This window comes from Python bivittatus, unplaced genomic scaffold (genome assembly GCF_059951505.1).
Source record: "Python bivittatus isolate LINGU-HERP-01145 unplaced genomic scaffold, Pbiv_v1 ctg000080_np1212, whole genome shotgun sequence".
NCBI classification, from domain to species: domain Eukaryota; kingdom Metazoa; phylum Chordata; class Lepidosauria; order Squamata; family Pythonidae; genus Python; species Python bivittatus.
Genome location: NW_028277035.1, coordinates 10083331 through 10105968, shown reverse-complemented (window position 1 = coordinate 10105968; position 22638 = coordinate 10083331). Strand labels below are relative to the sequence as shown.

At 41.2% G+C, this 22638-nt stretch overlaps 1 protein-coding gene across 2 annotated transcripts in view; it reads right to left on the bottom strand.

The window, feature by feature from the left end:
- PIK3R5 (phosphoinositide-3-kinase regulatory subunit 5) overlaps window positions 1–19969 on the bottom strand; it is a 57824-nt gene extending 37855 nt beyond the window's left edge. For both annotated transcript variants that reach the window (XM_015890587.3, XM_088133493.1), the window contains exon 1: window positions 19782–19969. The gene's annotated coding sequence lies outside the window, so the exon portion shown is untranslated. The remainder of the gene's footprint in view (window positions 1–19781) is intronic.
- Between the last annotated feature and the right edge of the window lie 2669 nt (window positions 19970–22638).

Genomic DNA, 22638 nt, shown 5'->3' with positions numbered 1-22638 from the left:
CTTTAGGAAAGAATCTTACCTACTACCATGTACCACTAGAAACATGAATTTATTTCATTTCTGAACCTGCATCAGGAGCAAGTTTCACCAGTAAACCAAACATCAGGACCATATGGTAGGACAAGTCCAATCAGATATGATTCAGTGAGGATTAAGGCTATCTAATCAATAGTATCTGTCTTAACATGTCTGTAACTTTACCTCATAGAGCTGCTGTTTCCACTGAAGCTCACATGGAAAGGTTAGTTATGCATGGCAACATTTTCTTCATGTATTCTTTATGGCTTCATTCCAATTTAGACATTTCATCAAGAATTTTTACTTTGAACAGCATTTACACAGGCACATCTGAAACCTCCTGACAGGGTAGTGCAAGCATCAGTGCAGCCAACAGAGGAAGGATGAGGTTGACAAGAGTTTCTTAGAAATGCAATATACCAACGACCACATACTTTGGGGCTGAGTGTTTTTTTTCCAGTTATGCTTCTCTGTTTTTAAAGAAGAAAAAGGGAACAATTGAAAATGAAAAAAAAAATTGGAATTAAAAACACATTTGTTGTAATAAACAGCTATCAATGGTGTCATTTTGAAAAAAGTGACATGTATAAAATAGCAGGCTATTGCCATGCTTTTTTTAAAAAAATGTCTGAGCTTTCTGAGCTTCCTTCCTCAAAATTGGAGCAGAAGAGGCCTCCAGTTTGTGAGCAGTTCTGCAACATCAAACTTAGTCTCAAGAATTCAGGGTCTCAAGTCAAAACTAAGGCCTTTCTTCCTCTGATGTAAAACTGGCATAGGAAATTAATCCATGCACAGCCCTACACTTCAAAATAATTCCAGCTGAGCTTAATGGGAGCTACTGCTTAGAAAGCAAGTGCCAGTAACAATTTATGATCCATCCACAGAGCATAGCACTTGGGGTTCAAAATGCTTGTGAACATCCTTGGTACCTGTCAAGAACCCATGACCCATATTTATATTTGTTTCCTTTAACTTCAAAAATGAAGTGGTAAGTTGAGTGCTATAAAGCAAACCATTAGTCTTACATATTATCTTCTTTTCCAAGTAAATTTCTGGATTCATATGTACTCCAAACACATTCTTAGTAAATAAAAATGTCAGGGGCTGCACTCAGGGCTTTATCTAGAATATGTTCCCTGCTCGGGGCAGTGAGGGAAGCCAGAAATAAAGTGAGGTTGTTGAGAGTATCCTGGGAAGCTAGAGGGCACTGTGGGAAATAGTTTGCCTTTTGGTAAACTGGCCATACTCCCCATGCAAACCATTGTATGGAATGCCCAGAAGTTGTTCTCAGACTTTCAAATGTGCCCACCAGCTCAAAAAGGTTGAGCATTCAATTTAGAATACCTAGTTTCTGTGACATCCCTTTTCATAAGAAATCATGTATTTTGCAAGACATGTGAGATTAACTTAAAGTAAAGCAATGAAGAGGCAGTATACAAGAAGCCCAAACTGTGAAAGTACAGACTATACTGTGAATGTCTTTAACAGCATCACCCCCAACCCTCACCCCATGGTAGTGCAAATTGCTGAGTTCGCTAGGCAGAAGGCCACTTACTGATCTCCTGCTTCTCTGTTCTTCTAATACCAAGACTGGCACTGTAAAGCTAAATACTGGATGAAGTTGCAGTTGGCTCCCATGATTATTTTCCCAGAATTCCAGAGGCATCCTACTAAAAGCAAGTGTAGAAAGGAAGAAGGGAGGTCCAACCCTGCTCGTTTCCCTGAGATGGGGCATTGGCTCTTCACTCAAAACTTGTTCAAATTTAACACCTAAAAAAATTACCAATAATTCTGTGTCAAACTTTGAGAAAGCCAAATTGACAATGAACTCTAGGTCTTACCTCCTCCTGCATGAATTGCTCTCTAAATCTGTCCCTTAATATCATTTTACATTCAAAATTAGGGTGTTAATTGTGTCTGAAACACTCCATTGCTTTTCCTATGCAGTCTCATTCCTAAATATCAACCTGTGTCCCTTTTCTTACACAGGAAAACAAAACCTGAAGCAGCAGGTTTCTAAATCTAAGTTACCAACTACACATCTGGATTTTCTCTAAACTAGCACTGAATTTCCCCTAATCCAACAGATGGAAAGAACAAAATTTACATAATTCCTCACCACTTTTCTAGCATGTCAACTTCCTCATGTGCACATATGAACACAGGGCATCATGTCTGAATGCTGCTGTCTATACAGCATGCAGAGTAACTATTCCGTTACTAATTTTCTGTGTTAAAACAGCAAGTGTACCATGATTTTCTGCTATGTGTATGCACAGAAGGCAGAAAACATTCAGATGTTCATTTCCTAAATATACATGCTGGAATCACCAGGATGGAGCCAAAATATATTGGAATGGATCAAAGAGGACCTATCTTCTGAATCAGCCCACATGCTATCCAGTTACTCCTTTAAAAGTTTAGAAAAGAGAACACTCATTTTGTACAAAAGCAAATAAGCACAATTTACCTCAAGAATGAGGTAATTTGAATGAAGATTATGACATAGATTACATAGATGGCTATGGAAAAAGAAAGTACAACAACTTAAGACAGCCCCAAGTGAAAATGCTGGCATTCATCAGTAAGATTTCCTGGATGACAACCATGCTGAAGAAATTTGGGGCATAATGTTTTCCCTAGTTCAATTTCGCTGTTCTGACAGAAAACAGAGAGACCTATTTTGCAAAGCAGCATTTTGGTTTTAACACATGGTAAATAACTTCTGGGTCATTGAAATGTAGAAAGTAGAAGTGGGGGGGGGGAAGCTGCCATTAAACATATAGGGGGGTTTTGAGCTAAGTTTGTACACCCATATCGACTGATGATCCAAATCTCTTTCCAGACTATACAGATATATAGCATCTATTCTAACTCATAAACTGTTTTCTTGCTTTATATGGTGACCTTTATGGTTGCCTTATCAAGAGAGATCCCATCACTTTCCACATATATGTATTTTTACAGCAGTTGCTCCCACATAAACCAACCACCTTGTGGAGAAGCACTGGATTCCACTCAGATCAACTTCAGTTAAAGTTTCCATTTCATATTATAACCGGTATGTATTTTCCATCAAGAGCAAAATCGGAACTCTATTGCATCAGACCCACAAATGTATTAAAAATCCAAAAATGCTGAATTCATTTATAGAACAACAGTTTAACCAGTTTGGAAGAATGCTTACATCACTATGGTGAGATATAAGTATCCTGCAGGAGACCAGATTTTTCCCAAATTCTTATTTTGCTTTAATCAAGAAACCCATCTAGTTAATTCTGAGAGGATCTGACATAGTCTTTCTAAGAATATAACTTCACCAGATCTTCTATACCCTGAGCACATTAAGTGGCATAGCCACACTGGAACAAAAGAAGCATGGGATATTTAGTAGCTCAAATCAAAGCTGGAGTATCTAAGACCACCATAATGAAGAAACTACCATCCCAAATAAGTAGATCTGGAGCTTCCTGAAAGAGGGCTGGTCAGCCCAGAAAGAACCTGACCACTCAGAATTACAGCAAAACAAAACTCCAGATGGAATGCTTCATAAAGTTTATATTCACAGTTTCTTATTGAGCTAACTGATAAGATTATCAGACAGAGTCTGTTCTGGGAAAAAGAAGAAAAATTGGCATTATTCTATTCCCACATGCAACAGTATGCTTGATGCTGGGTAACTAAAAACCAAAGAAGTATAGAAAGCATGTATTTCACTGAGTACAGCCAGATAATATTGCAACATTTAAATGTTGATTGTGCAAGCTGACACACAAAATAAAACAAACCAGCCCATTGATAGTTTTTCAAAAGCAACACTGAATGTCTTGCATGCCAGTATATTTGAAACTAGAAAGCCAAGGCAGGTTTCCCTTTTAAGGCATTTGTCTTTATTCATTTTTCCAAGCGCAAATGTTACTGGGGCAAGATTGTCTTTTTCTGAGATCTGGCCTTACATATCGTATATAAGTCAACCTGCTTTAAAGAAAAAAAAAATCCTCACTCTTAATACCAGTGAATGAGCAGTTTGTTCTTTTTTCAAAAACTAGAACTATACATCACTGACAAATGATATGTAGATCATAATGTGGCATTCCCCAAACCAAGTTGGTCATAAACTTTGGACTTATTCAGGAATTTTGTAGCACATCAGAACAGGAAAGAACAGGAAAATGCTGGGGAGAAATAGCAGTGTAATGGTTAAGATGTTGAACTAGCAACAGGATGGCCCAGATTCAGGTTCACCCTCAGCCACAAAACTTCTGAGTGACTTTGGGCCAATTGTTCTCTCTCGGCCCACCCTACCTCACAGGGTTGTTAGGTGGAAAAATTGGAAGGAGGGCCATGCCCGCTGCTCATAAATCAGGCCTGCAAGCCTTTCAAAGTTGTCTCCAGAGCTTTTAATGTACCCTTCAAGTCAAAGGAAACAAACAGTCTTGGCTTTCCAAAACAGTTATGTAGAAAATCCAGTCTCTCTCTATGCACATACCTACACAAACACACGTGCTCAAAGGGTTTTCATTAGAGAGAAATCCTTGGTTTCAGAAACCCGAAATGAGGCTGAAGCAAAGCCTCCGCTAACTGAAGTTTCTACACAACGTGAAGTTTTCCCCCTGTACATACCCCTATAAGACAGCAATTATAAATAAGCTGTAGAATCTTTTCTAATGCTAAAAGGGCCTAGGACTCTATCATTCTCCTAAATGTACTTAACCAAAGCCTTTTATCTGTGGAATCTGGGAAAAGTAGAACAGTCTTAGTGAGCAGGGAAAGGACTGCAGCAAGATAGTTATAGCTACCACACAACACTAAGGATGGGGCACTTGCAACATCTCATGAAATCACTTCTATAACAGTCAACATGATGTTCCTGTCTTGCTAGAAGGGAAGTGTGTTTGTGCACGGGGTGGGGGGAGAAGCGAAGTGTGTTGAACAGAGCAACCAAATGATAATTTAACACTTCACACTTCCAGTTCCTCTTTGCATCTCCACTTCCGCTTTTGATTACCAGCCTTCTCACTCAGAAAATTTTGCTTTTACCAGCCACTTTCTCAACTGGTTTCCGAAATACATTCGCTATCTGTAACTATGGGCAGCAGAATTCCTTACTACTGTACTTTCTGTAACAATTACTCAAACTTGGTCCTGTCATTTTACTCCACGTCAGTTGTTGTCCTTTTCTTGTGTCTCGTTCCCTTGGTCTCCAAAGATGAACGAGGAGCTTCCTATTCTTGAATAAGACACAGCTACTAGAAAAGTAGTGAAAAGAAGCTTAGACAACTCCGGCTGGATTTAGGAGAGGAAAGAAGATGCATTTAATAGCCATTATAATCAAAAGACTGCTGAATGGACTGCAGGATATAAGTAATAAAAAATCTCCCCTACCCATCAACCCAACAAACAAGGTTCAGAGTAGCACACAAGGCTACTTAACATTCCCAAAGAGCTTTGCAAACACAGAATTCTTCACATCTGAGGACTTGTTTACATTGTAGCTTACTCAAGTAGAAAGAAATTTATTGTGCTGCCTCATTCTCAGAAAGAATGCAGGCATTATCTCTCAACAACTGCTATTAACTTCTGAGAACCCCCACCAAATGGTAAGCAAGAGCAGCTACTTTTAGAGAGCTGTGTAAGTATCACTGAAAACAAAATCTTTCACACTCCGGTATCTTTGTTTATCTGGGACCACTGCTCCAATCAACTGCCTTTGACACAACACTGTCACTAATCAGCTTTACAGTATACCAAAGAGGGGGACGATCTTTGCAATTACTGACAAATGTATTGATTGATTGATTTAGAAATTTCAGATGGCCGCCCATCTTAAATATATAATTCTGGGTGGATAACAACAATTTACAAAATTAAAAATTAAAAAAAAACTATAATCAAACAAATAATAAATAATAACAAAAGAAAACCAAGGCACCATATAACAACTTCTTGACACATACTGTATATATTGGCTTCCTAACATCCTGGTCCTAAAGCCTGGGGGGAAATCTGGGCCTTACTGGCCTTCTGCTAAGAGGGTTGGGGCCCTCTGAATCTCAGTGAGCAGGCCAGGTGCCACCACACAGGACAGGTGCCGTGACAGAGAAGGCACGTCTCTTCAGTTCTGCAAGCTGACAGAGTTTAATAGAGGAGACCTGGAGCATGCCCAGTCTGTCAGATCTGGAAGAATGGGCTGAAACCCCTGGAGTTAGGCAGTTCCACATGAAGCCTGGCCCCATGCCATGCAGGTCTTTCAAGGTGGTAACCAGCCCCTTGAGCTGCATCCTGAAAGGATACATGAAGCTAACGCAGCTCATGCAGCAGTGGGGTCACTCTGGAAAGCTTTGGAGCACTCAGAATCGGGCATGTGCTGAATTTTGGATCCTTCGAAGCTTCTGAGTATTCTTCAAGGGTAGCTTCATGTCGTAAGGGCAGCGGGGTTGCAATAAACCCGTTGGGAAATGACTAAGGCATGAGTGGCAGTGAGCAAGCTCCAGGTCCAGGAAAGGCCACAACTGGCACACAAGATGAATCTGTACAAAGGGCTGACACCTGCTCTTTCAGCAGGAGCCAAGAGTCCAGGAGGACCCCCAGATTGTGCACCAACTCTGTCTGGGGGAGTGCAACCTCATCAAGAGCTTAAAATGAAAAATCACCAGATCCAGGGGAGCCAAAAACCCAGGCCACTCAGTCTTGCCAGGGTCTCTGAATTTCTAGCAGAGAAACAGTAAACAGGTAAGGTGCACATTAAATGCTTTACTGATCCATTGACACATATAACATCCAAGCATGCCTTCTCCCAACCAAGCCTATTATGGGCTTTGAAGCTTTGTGGAGGTGGAGGAAAGAATGAGTTATAGTTCCAATAAGCAAGACCCCCACAACAATCACTATTTCATTGATGAAAAATGGAAAAACCACATTCAGTAACTGTCATCTTTAGTACATGTGCACAGGCATGAAAGACCTCTCAATCTCAGTCACTTCTCCCTTGCTTTTAAGGATCCAAGCAAAAGTAACTGCAAGCTTGTAGAAGAGAAGTAATAAACCTGTAAGAATTACTATTTAAAAATCACATAGCTTTAAAGGCAAGCAATTGGAGTATTCAAAATTCGAAAACTGTAACAAACAATAGATCATTGCAGAATATATTAATGTAACCTGTAATTTCATGAAAAAAGTAAGGAGGAGGAGAATAAAATGTTGATGCTGAGATACCCGATATGCAAAGAGGATACCTGTTTTCTATCACCCAAGTTATCAGAAAATAGGAGATCTCAAATATTTACAGTTGCACAAAACACAGAAATTATTCTTACATGATCTTAAGTCAGGGGAAGTAGATGACACGCCAGACTGGGGAAAGCACAAGAATATACAATCATGGATCAGCTGAGACAGCAAAATGACACTCATTAGTATACACACATATGTACTTCACAGGATGAAGAAACACAAAGCTACATAAAACCAGCCTTAACACTCTTCAATCTAGCACTGTTGTGTATTGTCAACACTAACAAACAATGGCTCTCTAGGGCTTCAGGCAAGAGATGTACACATACATAAGAGAAAAGAAGTTATATCAGGACCATTTTAGGGTTTTAAACATATTTCAAATGGAAGAAAACCAACCATTGACTGAAAAATACAACAGAACTTCCACTATTTCTTATAAATCTCAGGTATGGGATTTATGGTCAAAGCTGTAAGTCAGGTTTGTCTAAGTTAATTTTAAGGCCAAACTGGTTAGTAATAAATTAAAAGATAGTCAAAGAACAGCATTGCTCAGCCAAATAACCCCTGTGGACTGTAGGATGTCATAGGATATGGGATGTCAGTAAATGTTTAATGTCCCTGAAGGTCTGATTACCTAAGTGGAAGTTCAAATGTATTTATTTAAAAGATTTGTATGGCTGCCCCTCTAAAAACACAACTCTGGGTGGTTCACAACAACAATAAAACCCAGAACTAAAAATCATAAAACTATAAAACCAAAACAAAATCCAGTGCCTCAGTCATCCCCTTGGGATGATTACAAAAGTCTTTGTGAGAAAATAAAAGCAGAATTAGTCAATTCGATGAGATTTTAAGACAATAGCAGGGGCATATAGAAATTTTAGAAATGAATCTCTAGCAAAGAATTTCCATCTGGCCCTGCAAAAAATGGAGACAAATACACTGGAAACTTAGAACAGGGATGGAGTTATTTACACCACACCCAGGTATTGTTGGATGACAATTCCCATGATGACCAATGGTCATGGAGGTTAGAGTCAATGTGTTATGACAGATCTTCTGGCCAGCAAGGATCTTTAATATACATAGACTATAATACCTTGAGGCTACTGCAAGGGTTTTAGTGAAATAGGGCACGGTTCCTCAACCTCAGCAACGTTAAGATGGGTGGATTTCAACTCCCAGAATTCCCCAGGCATCCATGCTGCCTGGGGAATTCTGGGAGTTGAAGTCCACCCATCTTAATGTTGCTAAGGTTGAGGAACCCTGAAATAGGGCATGGAAAAGATGCAAACAGGAGAATAAAATGGCTGAAATATTTAGTGTGCAACTGATCAGGAGTTTGGTAGCACCATTTCTGACTAACAAATGTTATTAAAGCTCATAGGTTTTGTGAGCTACAACTCACTTCATCAGATGCATGGATGTAGGATTTAAATTGAGATGAGGTGAGGGGGAAGGGAAGGGAAGGGAAGGGAAGGGAAGGGAAGGGAAGGGAAGGGAAGGGAAGGGAAGGGAAGGGAAGGGAAGGGAAGGGAAGGGAAGGGAAGGGAAAGGAGGGTGTTTATGCAGATGCAGGTTGCACATGAGATAGATCACAAGTATCTTTTCCATTAACACTGTGTTTGTTGAAACCTTCTGAGATTGCCTGAAATCTTTTGATGTACTGCATGCGAGTTCAGCATTTTCCCAGCAAAATTCTCACTCAATTTTGCTGGGAAAGTTTCTTTTTTTCCAAAATAGCTACTTCGAGATCTGCAATGGAGTGTCTTGGGAGGCTGAAATGCTCTGATATTGCTTTGCTTTGCCCTTGTTTGGAGTCCATTAATCCTTCTGCACAAAGTTTGTCCTGTTTGTCCTATGCAGAATATAGAGGGCATTGCTGGCAGATATGGCATATATCACATTAAAGGAAGAGCATGTGACATTGCCTCTAATCTTGTGTATTTGTTGAGGCCGTGATGGTGTTGCTGGTGTAGATGGGGGGGAGGGCAAAGTAGATATCTGGATTTGCTGCAGTATGCAACAGAGGGATGCATCTTACTGGCAATAACCCCATTAAACTACTCTTCCCCAATCTAATGTCTAAACACGTTCCTTCAATTTTATTTTTTTACCATCTTTCTTCATGACTATACTATTAAAGGACTCAGTGTTCTCATATACAGAAATTAGGGGACTTCTCCACCCTCAGACTACTGAAGAAAAGGAGCAACATTCTCAGAATGCTGAAAATATTTCTGAGACCTTGATCCTGACCAGAGCATTGTGTTCCAGCCCAAATCCCCCCCCAGCTGTTGGCAAAGCAATCTCCCAGGAAAGTTTAGCTACTGTACAGCTCATTCCCACATTCACTGATGCCAAACAAGTAGACCATGAACTACATCAGCCATCCTTCTTTGGAGCTCTCCTCCAGATTAAAAGTTCAGTCTGGAATATGGCAATATCCAAAATTAATTTATTTATGCAATTTCTATAGCCACACATCTCAATCCAAGTGACTCTGGGCAGTGAACAATTTCAATAATTAAAACCATTAAAATCATTACAAATGATACATATAGGCAATTGATAATTATCATAAAAACTACATAAAAATCATCAGCGCAGCCAGGTAATGGGGCCTTTAATGCTTTCGGGACCCCAGGCTCAGGCATACAGCCAGGTTTTTAAAGCCTTACAAAAGGCTAGCAGGGTCGGGGCCATCCTGAGCTCCAAAGGAAGAATGTTCCAAAGGGGAAGGGCAGCTGCTGAGAAGGCATGGCTTCTGGTCCCTGCCAGCTGACATTCCTTGGCTGACAGGATCCACAGCATCCCCAATCTACTAGACCAAATTGGATGGGTAGAAAAATACTGTGAGTTGTGGTAACAACACATCTTCAGGGCACTGAATTTGGGGAGGCTATGGGGCTGAACAGATTGCAGTGAGTGCTATGCTCCATACAACTTTGGGGGGCTGAGGGCTGCAGTGGGCAAGCGATGATGCAACTTGGCAGGACTGGGGGGGGCTGTAATGGGTGAAGCTGGGATAATTCTTCTTGGGTTTTTCTTCTGGTTTGGGGACATTAGGGTGGAACATTAGTATCATCCTCTTTTTGGGCTTATGGTACATTTCTGTATGTTTTTAGACTTTGTATGTTTTTAGAGAGCCAGTTTGGTCTAGTAGTTAAGGCTCCAGGCTACAAACAGAGAGACTGTGAGTTCTAGTCCCACCATAGGCATGAAAGCCGGCTGAGTGTCTTTGGGCCAGTCACTCTCTCTCAGCCCAACACACCTCACTGGGTTGTCGTTGTGGGGATAATAGGAGGGGGAAAGAGTACTAGGTTTGTTTACCACCTTGAGCTATTTATAAAAGATAATAAAGGTGTGATAAAAAAAATCTTTAAAAAAAGCACACTATCAGTTTTTGATCATGAGAGTTAGAGAGGACTATGAAGCCCATAGTAAAGGGAATCACATGCCCATCCCTGATATACATGAAAAACCACCCCAAATGTCTTAATTCTACACTGATATTTTAAAGATGGTTGATTTATAACAGAAATTTAGACTTTCACAGTTGCTATGAATCACTATGGATACAATTTACCTTTATCTTGACAACAGAACACCTAACACTTGTTCCCCTGTCTTCCCATGCAGAATAGCCAAAGGACGCAGACTGCAAAAATAATTCAGGAAATTAATATTAATAATTCTAACAATATTAAGAATATTTAACTATTTTGGAACAACCAGATGAACAAGATTAATGCATAGAATTTGGTCATGCATTCTGGTTGTTCCAAAATAGTTAAATATTCTTAATATTGTTAGAAAGGTTGTAGTAAGGGAGTTAAAATTTAAAGATGTTAAAATTGTTTCCTAAAATCAGGAATTTATTTATGAAGAACTCTGGATATATTGTGTTTGGATTGTTGCAAAAAACATTGGTCTTGGAAAGACTTGTATACAAGGTATCAAAGCATAGCTTGATGGAATCTGCACACTGTCAACTTTTGAACGGGCTCTTTATCAATCTCCTAACATAAACCTTTTTACACCCTGTTTCTCCATACTTGACATGCAATTTTTCCCAATACACATTGATTTGCAAGCAGTATTTCCTAATGCAAGCATTTTTATTTCTCTAATGTAAAATTTCTTCTAAAAAAGATAAAAGAACTGCCCCACAAAAGTCAGGTAACTGCAAACATGGAAGGGCAATTACCTTCCTGTTTATGTATTATAGTAGGTCAGTTCCTACTAAATATAGTAGGAAACTAATTCCACTGAAAGGTAGCAGGCCAGGTGAGGCTGCACAGAGCAAGCTGCATGACACACAGTTCTACCCGCCCAACACCTCAATACCCTGCATCTCTTCCTCACCCCAACACCTGTCCTCTGGGTTACCTGCTTAGAAATAGGGGCAGCTCTGAGATCCACTAGGTAGATCCACTCATCTGTCCCTGAAATAATAACTTGGTTCTACAAAACCTCATTGCATCCTTTCCAACTCAGGACCAGCAGCTTAGAATCACGGAATGGAACTGCTACAAGATGGGCAAGTCTAACTGTGTTGGGAGGAGAAAGCCCTATGCAAGATTGTATCTAGCTGATGGGAATCTACATTCATCCTGCTTCTGTTGTTCCTGGAGTATGGCAGTGATCCTACCACTGCAGATGCCTCCTCAAGGACTCCAGATCTTTAAACATCCAGATTTCATCCCTCCAGAATTTATACCTGCAGTGATGCTGATTTAGTACTATTGCAGCCTTCCTTTTAACATCTGCGTTGGAAAATCTCGGTTGCTAAATTCTACATCAGTGTCTCTACCTGACATTTGACACATGGTTCAAACTTCAACTCCCATTCCCATCTATCTGCTGGATGGTGAATTGCTCAGTTCTGCAAAATGAAAAGAAGGATGGAGGCCAAGAGACATCTCTTTCAGTGCATGTATGTAAGTCTGATTACATATACAAAATTAAGTACATGGCTAAAATGTGCCATTTTTATTATTGTCAGATAATGTTAACATCTCCATTTTGTCCTAACGATTTCTTATTTAATTTGATTACTTTACTATCAGTGTGAGTTTGTTTGTTTGTTTGTTTGTTTGTTTCAAAAGAGAAGAGAGTTTTGGTGAAATTCCCATGAGTTGAATGGGATATTCTTGCATGTATTTATTTACAAAGTGTCAAGGCATATGTGAATGTCCTGTTTTTCACTGTACCACAATCCTTCTGACAATCTGAGCAAGTAAGTAAGTTTCTGAGTAAGACAGTTTTTAACGCTGTAATGAAATCCCAAAGAAAGATCTTAGAAGAAAGCTCTTCCCACTGGGCTTTTCAATTTGGAAACTGTATACCGCCAGGGTGTATGGCAAAATGGATAACAGAAAGCAACCACACCAGTAGTACCTCACACACATACTCTCTTTCAGCATAAAAAACACACACACACACACACACACACAAAGTCAAATATACCACCAATAGAAATTGAACAGAAATTCTCAAGCATCCTGAAAAACAGAAGCCTCTTTTGCAGGAGGAAAGATTGAAAACTGCAAGGCAGCTTTTGACTCAGCATTCATTTTTACTGCAGAACTTGTGATTTGCTTCGCAACACGTGTGTTAGCAGAGGCCATGATAGCAGGGACGTGGCTATGAGGCTTATCTGGTCAACAAAGGCTCACGTCAGCTGCCTTCCACCTGGTGCCTTCCAGGAGTGTAGCTGACTCCTCTCATTACCCCCAGACAGCCTGGCCATGACCTTGTTGGATGGGAATAATGAAAGTTGTACTCCAATACTTTGGGAGAAATCAGGCTGGGGAAGGCTGACTGATAAATCTGCCTTTGGAGAGAAGCTACACTTAATTCTCCCTAGTCACTGATATCTCAAAGTTAGGGAAACATTTTGACATAAGACATGCTAACAGTGGTCTCAGTCTTGATCCCAGATTAAAGATTATCACTTGGCCTAGTCCTTGCACACACTTAGCCAGAACTTTAATATCAACCCCAATCTCAACAAGGACACGATCAGCAATTACTAAATGTTCCACATATCCTGTTACCCTTCTGCCCCCGGCAAGAAGTATAGTCTTTATATCAGAACTCCTTTGAATTTCCTGGTTCCCAAAATAAATAGTTGCTCCCTGCTACCCAGATTGCTCTGTTTAGTCACCAGTTGCCTTCTTAATGAGTCACCTATGAAGCCCCTGTAACCACTGATCTGCAAGAAGGTAAAAGAGAAGTCATGTATGGTGTGGGCGTTCTAGGATTTGAACTCCTAGTGGAATTTGAGTGGTGTTAAAACAACCGTGACGAATCCCAATTTGGATCAAAGTTGCAATGTGGGACTGTGGGAGGTGATTCCAACTTTTTCATTGATGTTCCAGCATAACTGGCCTAACTCACACTGTGAACAGCTATGCGGGGAACAACACTATGCAACATGATTTTAATCTAGGCCTCCCTGGCTGCAGATGCCACATGCCTCTGTTTTCATTCTTGGAAGCAGGTAAAAAAGGAGAATATGTTGGCTTAACACAATGGTGGAAAAGCAGAGAACACATGTCCCTGCAAGCAGGGTGTTTTGTCATTTATATAGTAAAGGGCCGTAAGTCCAGTTGCAAACCCCAGGTTCAGAACTCCTTCTTTGCTTCATAGAGTAGAGGTGGACAGACAAACCATGGATGTAAGACAATCTACAGGCCAGGAAGTGTGTGCCTATTTGACAGCTGCTATGTTTTAGGAATGCAGATGGCTAATAACAATGGGAAAAAAATAAAAGGAAATGCCACCTGTCTGGATGGGAACTTGTTTATGCATTATATTTGAATGCATATAATGCCAGGAACTGGGAATAAGCGAAGTGTTTTGTCAATTCAAGTCAATATAAGAGCAAGAAAGAGAGATAATTTTGCCTTCAGGGAAAAGATCTAGAGCTTGGTTGAAAGCTTGAACTCATGAAATAACACTAATAATTTCTTACAGCCTAATCAAAAATACGTCTGAGGCAATTTACTTAAAAAAATACCACTGTTGAGCAAAATATTCAAAGTGAGTTCTAAAAATGAGATATAATATAAAAGTCCCTTTCACAAACAGTAGTGGCTAAGATTTGTAGCCGCTTTGCACGGCAAGTGCACAGCATAGAAGCACACACATGTGCATAGCCTTTCACACATTTGTGTTAATTACTAGTGAGCTGCAAGACCAGTGAGGAAAAGATGGGTTCTATTTTTGAGACCCAGGCAGATTTGTTACGCTTCAGACTTTCATATATGGCTTTTAAAAAGAAGCATAAAACTAAAATCCTTTACAGCAAGTCCATTCTTTGAACTATAAGCTTATTTCAAATTATAAGCATCAAAGATAAATGTGCCAGGACACAGGACTGGCTACAGCACCCCCTCCCCCATTGCTGCACACAAGGAGGCGACAAAATTAATTCACTGAGAGTATTGGGGATGTTATTCTGAAATCAATAAATAAGAAATAATATATGAATCCACCCAAACATGTCCTGGGAAGGAAAGCAAAAGCAAAATGTTGGAAAAAGCAAGCATGCCTGGACAAAGACTTTGGGCTGTCTGAATTATAACAAGAAATGGTGCCCTCCTACACATACATATAGATACTCACATATGCACGTGCACGCAAGTAGAAGTCATACCAAAAGCTGCCTGAAATATTTTAGCACCCAAGAAAGAAAATTCCATAAGCAAGTCTCTCCTCAAGCAAACTATACACAAATATGTTCCGAAGAAACTGACCATTTTCAAAAACGATACATAGGCTCAACAGCACAAGCAGCTGCCCTGTTCTCCTTGGTGCGGAGGATCCTTCGCCTGGGCTGAGAGGAAATGTTTCTCTAAATGAGAAAATGCAAATTTCATCAGTATAATATATCATCCTAATACCTTTTTCACGGCAAGGTTTATTTGCCCAGCAGTTCCGGTGTATTTCCAACTCTTAAGCTTTCTTATGACTGGCCTCTTCTTCTGAAAGCATTAAGTGCTGCACCCAGGGGAATAAAACAACAAGTAAAGCACAGACCTCTCTTCCCCCTTGATTTAGGTGCAGGCTACTATGGTAGAAGGAAAGGGGAGCAAAGCAGCAAAAGCATGTTTCCTACTTGCCCCATCCCTGCCAAAATTGTCAAGGAAAGAATCTGTAAACCATTCTGGCCTTTATATCTTTGATATGTATGAATAGTCTTATGTTGCTCTGCAGGGTTGGAGGGAAAGAAAGTTACAGCTTTAAAAAACGTATACCTACTTAAGTCATACGGAAATGAATGTACTCTTATTGTTGCCTATACTGAATACTGAACAGACACAATGTAGAGAGAGATGGGGAAAATTCTGAAATCAATAAATAAGAAATAATGTATTAAGCCACCCAAACTTGTCGTGGGAAGGAAAGGCTGGGACAATATGGATCTGGGCCCAAAAATTCTCTAGAAGATAGGAGTCTGCTTCTTTGAGTTTTCCTGTGAACCAGGTAGCTCTACTTGGAATTGCTCCCCAGTCAACCTACAGAGGATTGCTGCCTGATTCAATCTAGTAGAATTTGCAGCAAGAGACAGACCTGCACGAGACAAAAGTGTGATAGAAGATATCAACAGGTGGGAAGAAAACATAACACCCTCCCCCCCCCAGATTCCAGCTGTGCTTTGCATGCTGTGATAAGGAATGGTTGCTCCTATTTCAAAATATAGAAAGAAAGAGAAAAGGATGACCAGCAGCAAGGTGGATGGACTCAGAGTGGCAGTGAGTGTACAGCTGGAAGGCTTGAAACACCAAGTTAGGGGCAGATGGTCATGGAAAAAATCTATGTGGTGCTAGGAGCTGAAAACTGCTTGATAGCACACAATCAATCAATCAATTATTTCAAAATTATGGCTGTCAAATGTTGAGATAGAAAGGCTACATTCAGAACTCATAAAGATGTGGTCCATCAGAATGGAAAAGAATATAGTCCTCTCTTCCTCCAAAACAGTAACAGGAAAAACTGGGAAGTTAGTCATGCTATTTGCCCTGACCAACTGTAGCTAACTTTAACAATGTTTGAAACAGAATAGCTTCAAACCACAACTTTGAAACTGGCCTGTTTCATATAAACTATAGTTAAAACAAACCATGTTTCTAGTCACGTTTCGATGGCTAACCTTAAAGGGAAGTCCAAGAAGAAAGAAGACTTGTTTCTAACATGCTAGTCCAAGGTTACCATGACATTAGACTACAGACATCAATCTTCAGAAATAGAGTGGCATATAAGTTGAAGTAATAAAAAATAACAGTTACAATTACAGCATGAAAAGAACATTCAGTTTAGGGGAAAGAAAGAGAACCAATTTATTGTACCTGTTCAAGATCAAGGTTCACATTCCCACCTGACCATGGAAGCTCACTGCCTGACTCTCTTTCAGCTCAATCCACTTCACAGGGTTATGGTAGCAGAAATAAAACAGGGAACATCCTCTCTCCCTGTAAGTCACCCTGCGCTCTCAACAGAAAAGGCAAAATAAATGCCCTAATAACAAAATCAGCATCTAAGGTGGGATACAGAACTCTTACAACCGAGCAAGGAAGGGAGGATTTTCAGGTAGTACAGGCGTTGGTACAGATGTAATACTTGCTCTGCTTTTAAACCACATTTGGATGGTGCACCTCATTTGAAGGGCATATATGGCAACATACGAATTTAAACACTCATGCAAAGAAAAGCCCTACGTTTATGCAGCTCAGTTCTACAATGAACAGGGCCTTTGCTCTTGTAACAGCTCCAGAAAGGTTATTGGTGAATTTGATTTTATTGAGAGCTAAGCCTTCTTCAAGCCTCAAACAATTTTAATGACATGTCTGGTTGCTTTTAAATAGTCCTGTCTGTTCTGCATCTGTCTATGTTTTGTAGAGGAAGGTATACTGCAGATCAGGATGGTGTTGTTTGTTGTAAACAGAACTAGCAATGAAAAAAGACACAGAGAATCTGTTAATTCAGTTCAGATGGACTCTGCGCAGTCTCTACTTGCCAAGCAAAACATGAAGCATCTGAAAACAGTAAATTTATCATCAGGTTTATATACAGGTTATTGGAAGCAAATACAGAATTAAATGCTACGAAAAGAAGCCGTTGGCAGCTGTCTCTTCCTCACCACACCAACAATCTAGAATCTCTCTCATTACGAAAGTTGGACTAGGCAAAAACATTTGCCTCAGTTCTCATTTCTTAATGAAAGCTCTATTTTAGCTACTACAGAAACTCACATCTCTGTACCAAACTTCCTGATCTATATGATACTAATTGAAACTGGTGCAGAAAAAGGAAAGAGCAGACTCAAAGTGCATGCCTCTGAAATAGCTCCTGAGATCAGAAAATAGAGGCAAAGCTTTGATTTGATGAGCAAGATTTTGTTCTTTTTATCCCTGGAAACCTGCACTGTAGAAGCCAAACAGCGTTCCAGCAAACAGGTAGCTTGATTCCATTCATCAAATGCTGAAAACTGATTAATCACATGCCCAAGCAGACCAAGATAGGATAAATAAAAAATCTCTTCAGTACAGATCCATGGGCGGGGGGGGGGGGGGAACCCTCTCTTCATGAACTTACCATGTCATCCCAAAACACAGTATGGATCATTTTTGTTATGGACAGAACAAGCTTCTCTCTCTTAGGATGGGCATGTATCATCTCCTAATAAATATTCAGCACTGAGGTCAAAACCAGAAGCTTCCAGTGGAAGAAGGCTCCCTCAGACAAACTGAAGATCTCCTTACATCATGAATCCACATAATTCTCAGCTCATCAGGACACATTTGATCGCCCGTCAAATTAAACAAGAGCCTGGGAAAGGGGTCATAGGAATCGATTATCCTTTATCAAGATAAGTTTCTGCAGGGAACATCTTACCCAACACCTAAAGACAATAGATGTGGAACTGACACAAAGCACTTGTGACTGAAAATAGGCTGCATTTCACAAAGCTCATAAGCAAAGGAAGAGAGATTGGCTAATGTCCTTTCCATCAAGAACATTTCAGGATTTTACCACAGCACCAGGACTCCATTCACAAGTCTGATTTCTACACTAATCTTCCTTCTTAACACACTACAGGAAGTCACCTTGCGGTGAGATGCAGTGACCTGTATCCCCTTCATAATGTTACCCCTCCCTTCTATGATGGTGTATTAAGCAAGGTGAGAACTAGCCAGCCATCTAATTATTTTATCTTGCATAATCCTTTTTCCAAGGGCAAATCTTGTCTAGAGTTCCTGTTTTTCAGGCAAGGTGTCTGTTTCCATGGGTCAATCAGTGGGTCTCTCTCTCCCCACCCCCCACTGCTATCAAAAATGGTTAAAAAGAATGAAGGAACTTTGTACACACAGTGAAGTCACCATAGGAATAAACATCCTGGTATGTAAACACAATGGAAAAGGTGGGAGCAGGGCACCAAGACCTTCAGGGGAAGGGGAGGGGAGACCATACATCAGTCAAGAGTGAACAAGGATAGGAAAAACTCCCCCACCATCTTTTCTTTTCTCTGCAACTCGCCTGCATATTTTTATATGTTCAGCCTTGACTCTGTAGTTAGTTCTTCCTTTTCTAAAGAAATAATGCGTCAAAGTAATATTGCAACATATTAACAAAACATTTTTTTAAGTGCTCAAGTACAACCTTCAAGGCTCTCATCAAAGCTTTTGGTCCAATGAAAAGCTCAGATTGTGATCTTGGACCCATCCTACAGCTTTTAGCCCATTCCTGTACAGCTGCCATTCAGTCGCTTCGCGGTCCTTCCCCAAAGGGAGCGAATCCGGATTGAAAGTGCTTCGAAACAGTAAACATCGCAAATATTCTGAGGAAGTCCTCAGCACGCCACGCTCATCCCACACCCGGCCCAGACCAGGATGATCCGGGAACCGGATTCCGCTCCTCCCCATACTCTGCAGCCCTCTGGGTCTTACTTCGAGGCACGCCTTGCCACGGCGAAGGGTCCGACTGAGTGAGCTGATTCACAAGCAGCTCGGCCGTCTGCTCCCGTCCCAAACCTCGAGCGCCCCATCCCCTTCTCTTTGCCCAGAAGGACGACAAAAACGCCCTTTCTTTTCGCGCAGAGCAGAAACGGAACGGCCGCAAAGCTGTCATCTAGTCATCCTCGGAGGGTTTTCCTCTAGTTCCTGGCGGCAGCCGGAGCCGCAACCGCAAAGAGGGGCTGCGCACGCCGACTGCAGCCCCGAACGCAAGCGGGTCGTTCTCAAAACCGCAACGGAGATTCCTGCCCAGGAGCCTCCACCTCGCTTTTCCCCCGCTGCCCGGCTTCCCTCGTTCCAAGCATGCCCTCCCTGCCTGTTCACGCATCTCTCGGCTCTGCTGCTTGCCCGGAACGTTTGCAATCACCCCCCGGCCGGAAGGCTAGTTTCGCACCCGAGAGACAGGCCAACTGAACGCCCTGCGCCTCCCTCTCCCGAGCCACTCTGGACTGCCGCCCGCTCCTCGCCAATGCTAATGCCAGTCCTCTCGGGACCGCAACCTACCTGTCCGGCGCCTCCTCCCTGAGTCTCGTCCTCCAGGCCCATCCTGGGCCGTAGCTCAGCTGCAGTTAGGCGCGGCAGATCTGGGATTCAGGTCGTCCGTGCTCAACCTGCCAGGCAGCAACCCCAATTTTCCATCGCCGGGTCGAAGGAAATCTACAGCTCTGAGCTTCCAGGCTGGGCGAGAAGCTTTCAAGCCCCGCCCCCTGAGGAAGGCGCCCGCTCTTGCAACACAGTTGCCTGCGCTGTAAGAGTGGAGCAGATCCAGACTGCCTCGGCCAATGGGCACGGACTCTCTGCCCTCCCTGCCTCTCGCCACAGTCATCTATTACGCCCTTACCATCTTTCACGTTTGATTTCCAAACCTCCATCGACGTTCAGACTGTCTTTAGAAATCTGGCCAAATCCCACTTAGGTTTACTGGTGACCCTGCACATGCAGGGAGTGGCAGGCTGCAACCTGTTTTTTGTTTGTTTGCTTGCTTGTTTTACTTTGAGTTAACTTAGCATCCCAAATTATGGAACTGCTTCTCTGAGGAGCAAGGAAAGGATGGGGACACTAAAATTGTAGAGAAAGCAGCAAGTAGATTGTTCTCCTGTGTCTGGTAATACCTTTTCCCACAAGCTATATATATCATTTTAACATCAGCACAGTGTAGGGAGATGGGCCATTAATAACAGCCAATTCACACACACACACACACGTTCATTTTATGGATAGCTTCCTTAGCGTGTAAGTGAATAAGCCATACCAGGCCATGGAGATTCCCTTCCCAGTTTCTAGTTTCCCCCTCACCCATGTTACAGTTTGAGCATAATAAAGTTGTCACCCAATTCTTTTTAAACATTTTCTGAGGTGTCCAATAGACATGAAAGATAATCTTTTATATGGGTAATGCAACTCTTCATCCAGAGTTATTGCAAATAATTATCTAACTGTAGATAAATCACCCCAGACACATGCTGATTTTGACAAGGGCTCAGGAGATTTAGATGCTGTTAATGCACCTGGACCAAAATGCCTAATAATTAAGATATTCTGATTTAATATACTGCCATTTTGCAATTTGGAGCAATCCAGATTCCTCTTGCAATAACTTACAGATGTAACACTTGATTGTTAAACTATTTGAGATATTACTGATCAGCTGATTCAAATAACAACAACAACAACAACAACAACAGCATGACAAAGTAGCATCTATGGTGCATTGGAATATCTGCAAGACATACCATTTGCCTGCAAGCAAGAACTGGTGGGACCACAAACAGACAAAGAATAGAAAATGAAGAAGCTAAAGAGCTCTGGGACTTTAGAATTCAACAGACAAGCACCTGCCACACAACACCCCAGACTTAACAATTGTTGATAAGAAAGACAAAAAAGTCTGGACAGTGGACATTGCAATACCCAGACAGCAGAATAGAAGAGAAAGAACTAGAGAAAATCACAAAATATAAAGACCTGCAAACAGAAATAGAATGATTGTGGCAAAAGAAAGCAAAGATGGTACCAATAGTAATAGGTGCCTTGGGTGCAATCCCAAAACACCTGGAGCACCTCTTGAAGACCATCAGCATTGACAAAATCACTACCAGTCAATTGCAAAAGGCAGCTTTACTTGGAACAGCTTATATCCTGCAATGATACCTTTAACATCATCATCAACATCTGCCTACCCCAGGTCCTCAGGAAGAACTCAATAGGTGGATAAAAATGCCAAATCCAGTCTAAACATCTAGCTGACTGTGCGACCAACCATAGTAATAATAATAACTTATTCAATTTATATGCCATCCAACTCCCAGCGACTCTGGGTGGTTTACAAATTGTTAAAAACATTTAAAACTAGGAAACAAAATGGAACAAAGATGGCAGAGATAACAAACCTGGATATTAATACCCCTACAAGCCCACATTTTCCAGAGAAACTACGTACCAGCTCTTTTCAAACTGGGATTGTCTCAGATAGTGACAATTTTCATTTTGAGGCTATGAGCACATAAAAACTGCAACATAAGCCATAAATAGGCTTCAACACAATTTACAAAAACAATATCCAGTCCCAAATTCCCTTCAAAATCCACATGGAAAAAAAACGCACTCAGAAATCCTAGCACTGCCCATATCCATGGCACAGTTCTGCCCATTCTGCATACTTTTCCCATCTATCATGGCCTCCCAAAAGATGCTAAGTGTGGCTCCTGGCTACCAAGAGTGATCAAAACATCAAGATGGCAACCACGACATTGTGACGGAGGACCCGCCCCTTTTAATGTGCATTGCATGTGCCACACATGTAAAAGAAAAAAGGGCAAGGCTTCTCTTGTGCAGCTGCAGCTGCCATCTTGACTTTTTGACAGACCCACCCGCCCCACAGATGCCTGTGCTAGCTACTGAAAGGCTGTCTACCCTCCTTTTAAACTTTGCCAAATGCCTCTTTGTTGGTTTGCCTCATTGGTATGTGATACTGATAGTAGATCACATATGCCCACTCAATAGGCATTTGTACATGATATCGCTTGCTATAAATCTGCACCGTTTGCACTTTAAAATGCATGCAAAGGTCATGTTCCAGAATGTTTCCTGCATTAGTTTATATGTGTCCGTTTATCTGTATGATCCCATAGAGCAAAGAATTGTTACTTAGTTCTTCAACAGGCTGGGCAGTGTAACAGCTGGAAACATGATACTGCTAGTTGTAGATGAATGGTGAAGTCAGATTTTAGGTACAAAGTAAGCTAGATGCAGCCTTGCATGTCTGATCATTATAACTCCCCCTCAGTCTATAAAAAGGCATAATTTCTTGGCAGAAAGCCAACTGAAGGGGATTACCATCAGCTCTTGGGGCTCATGCTGT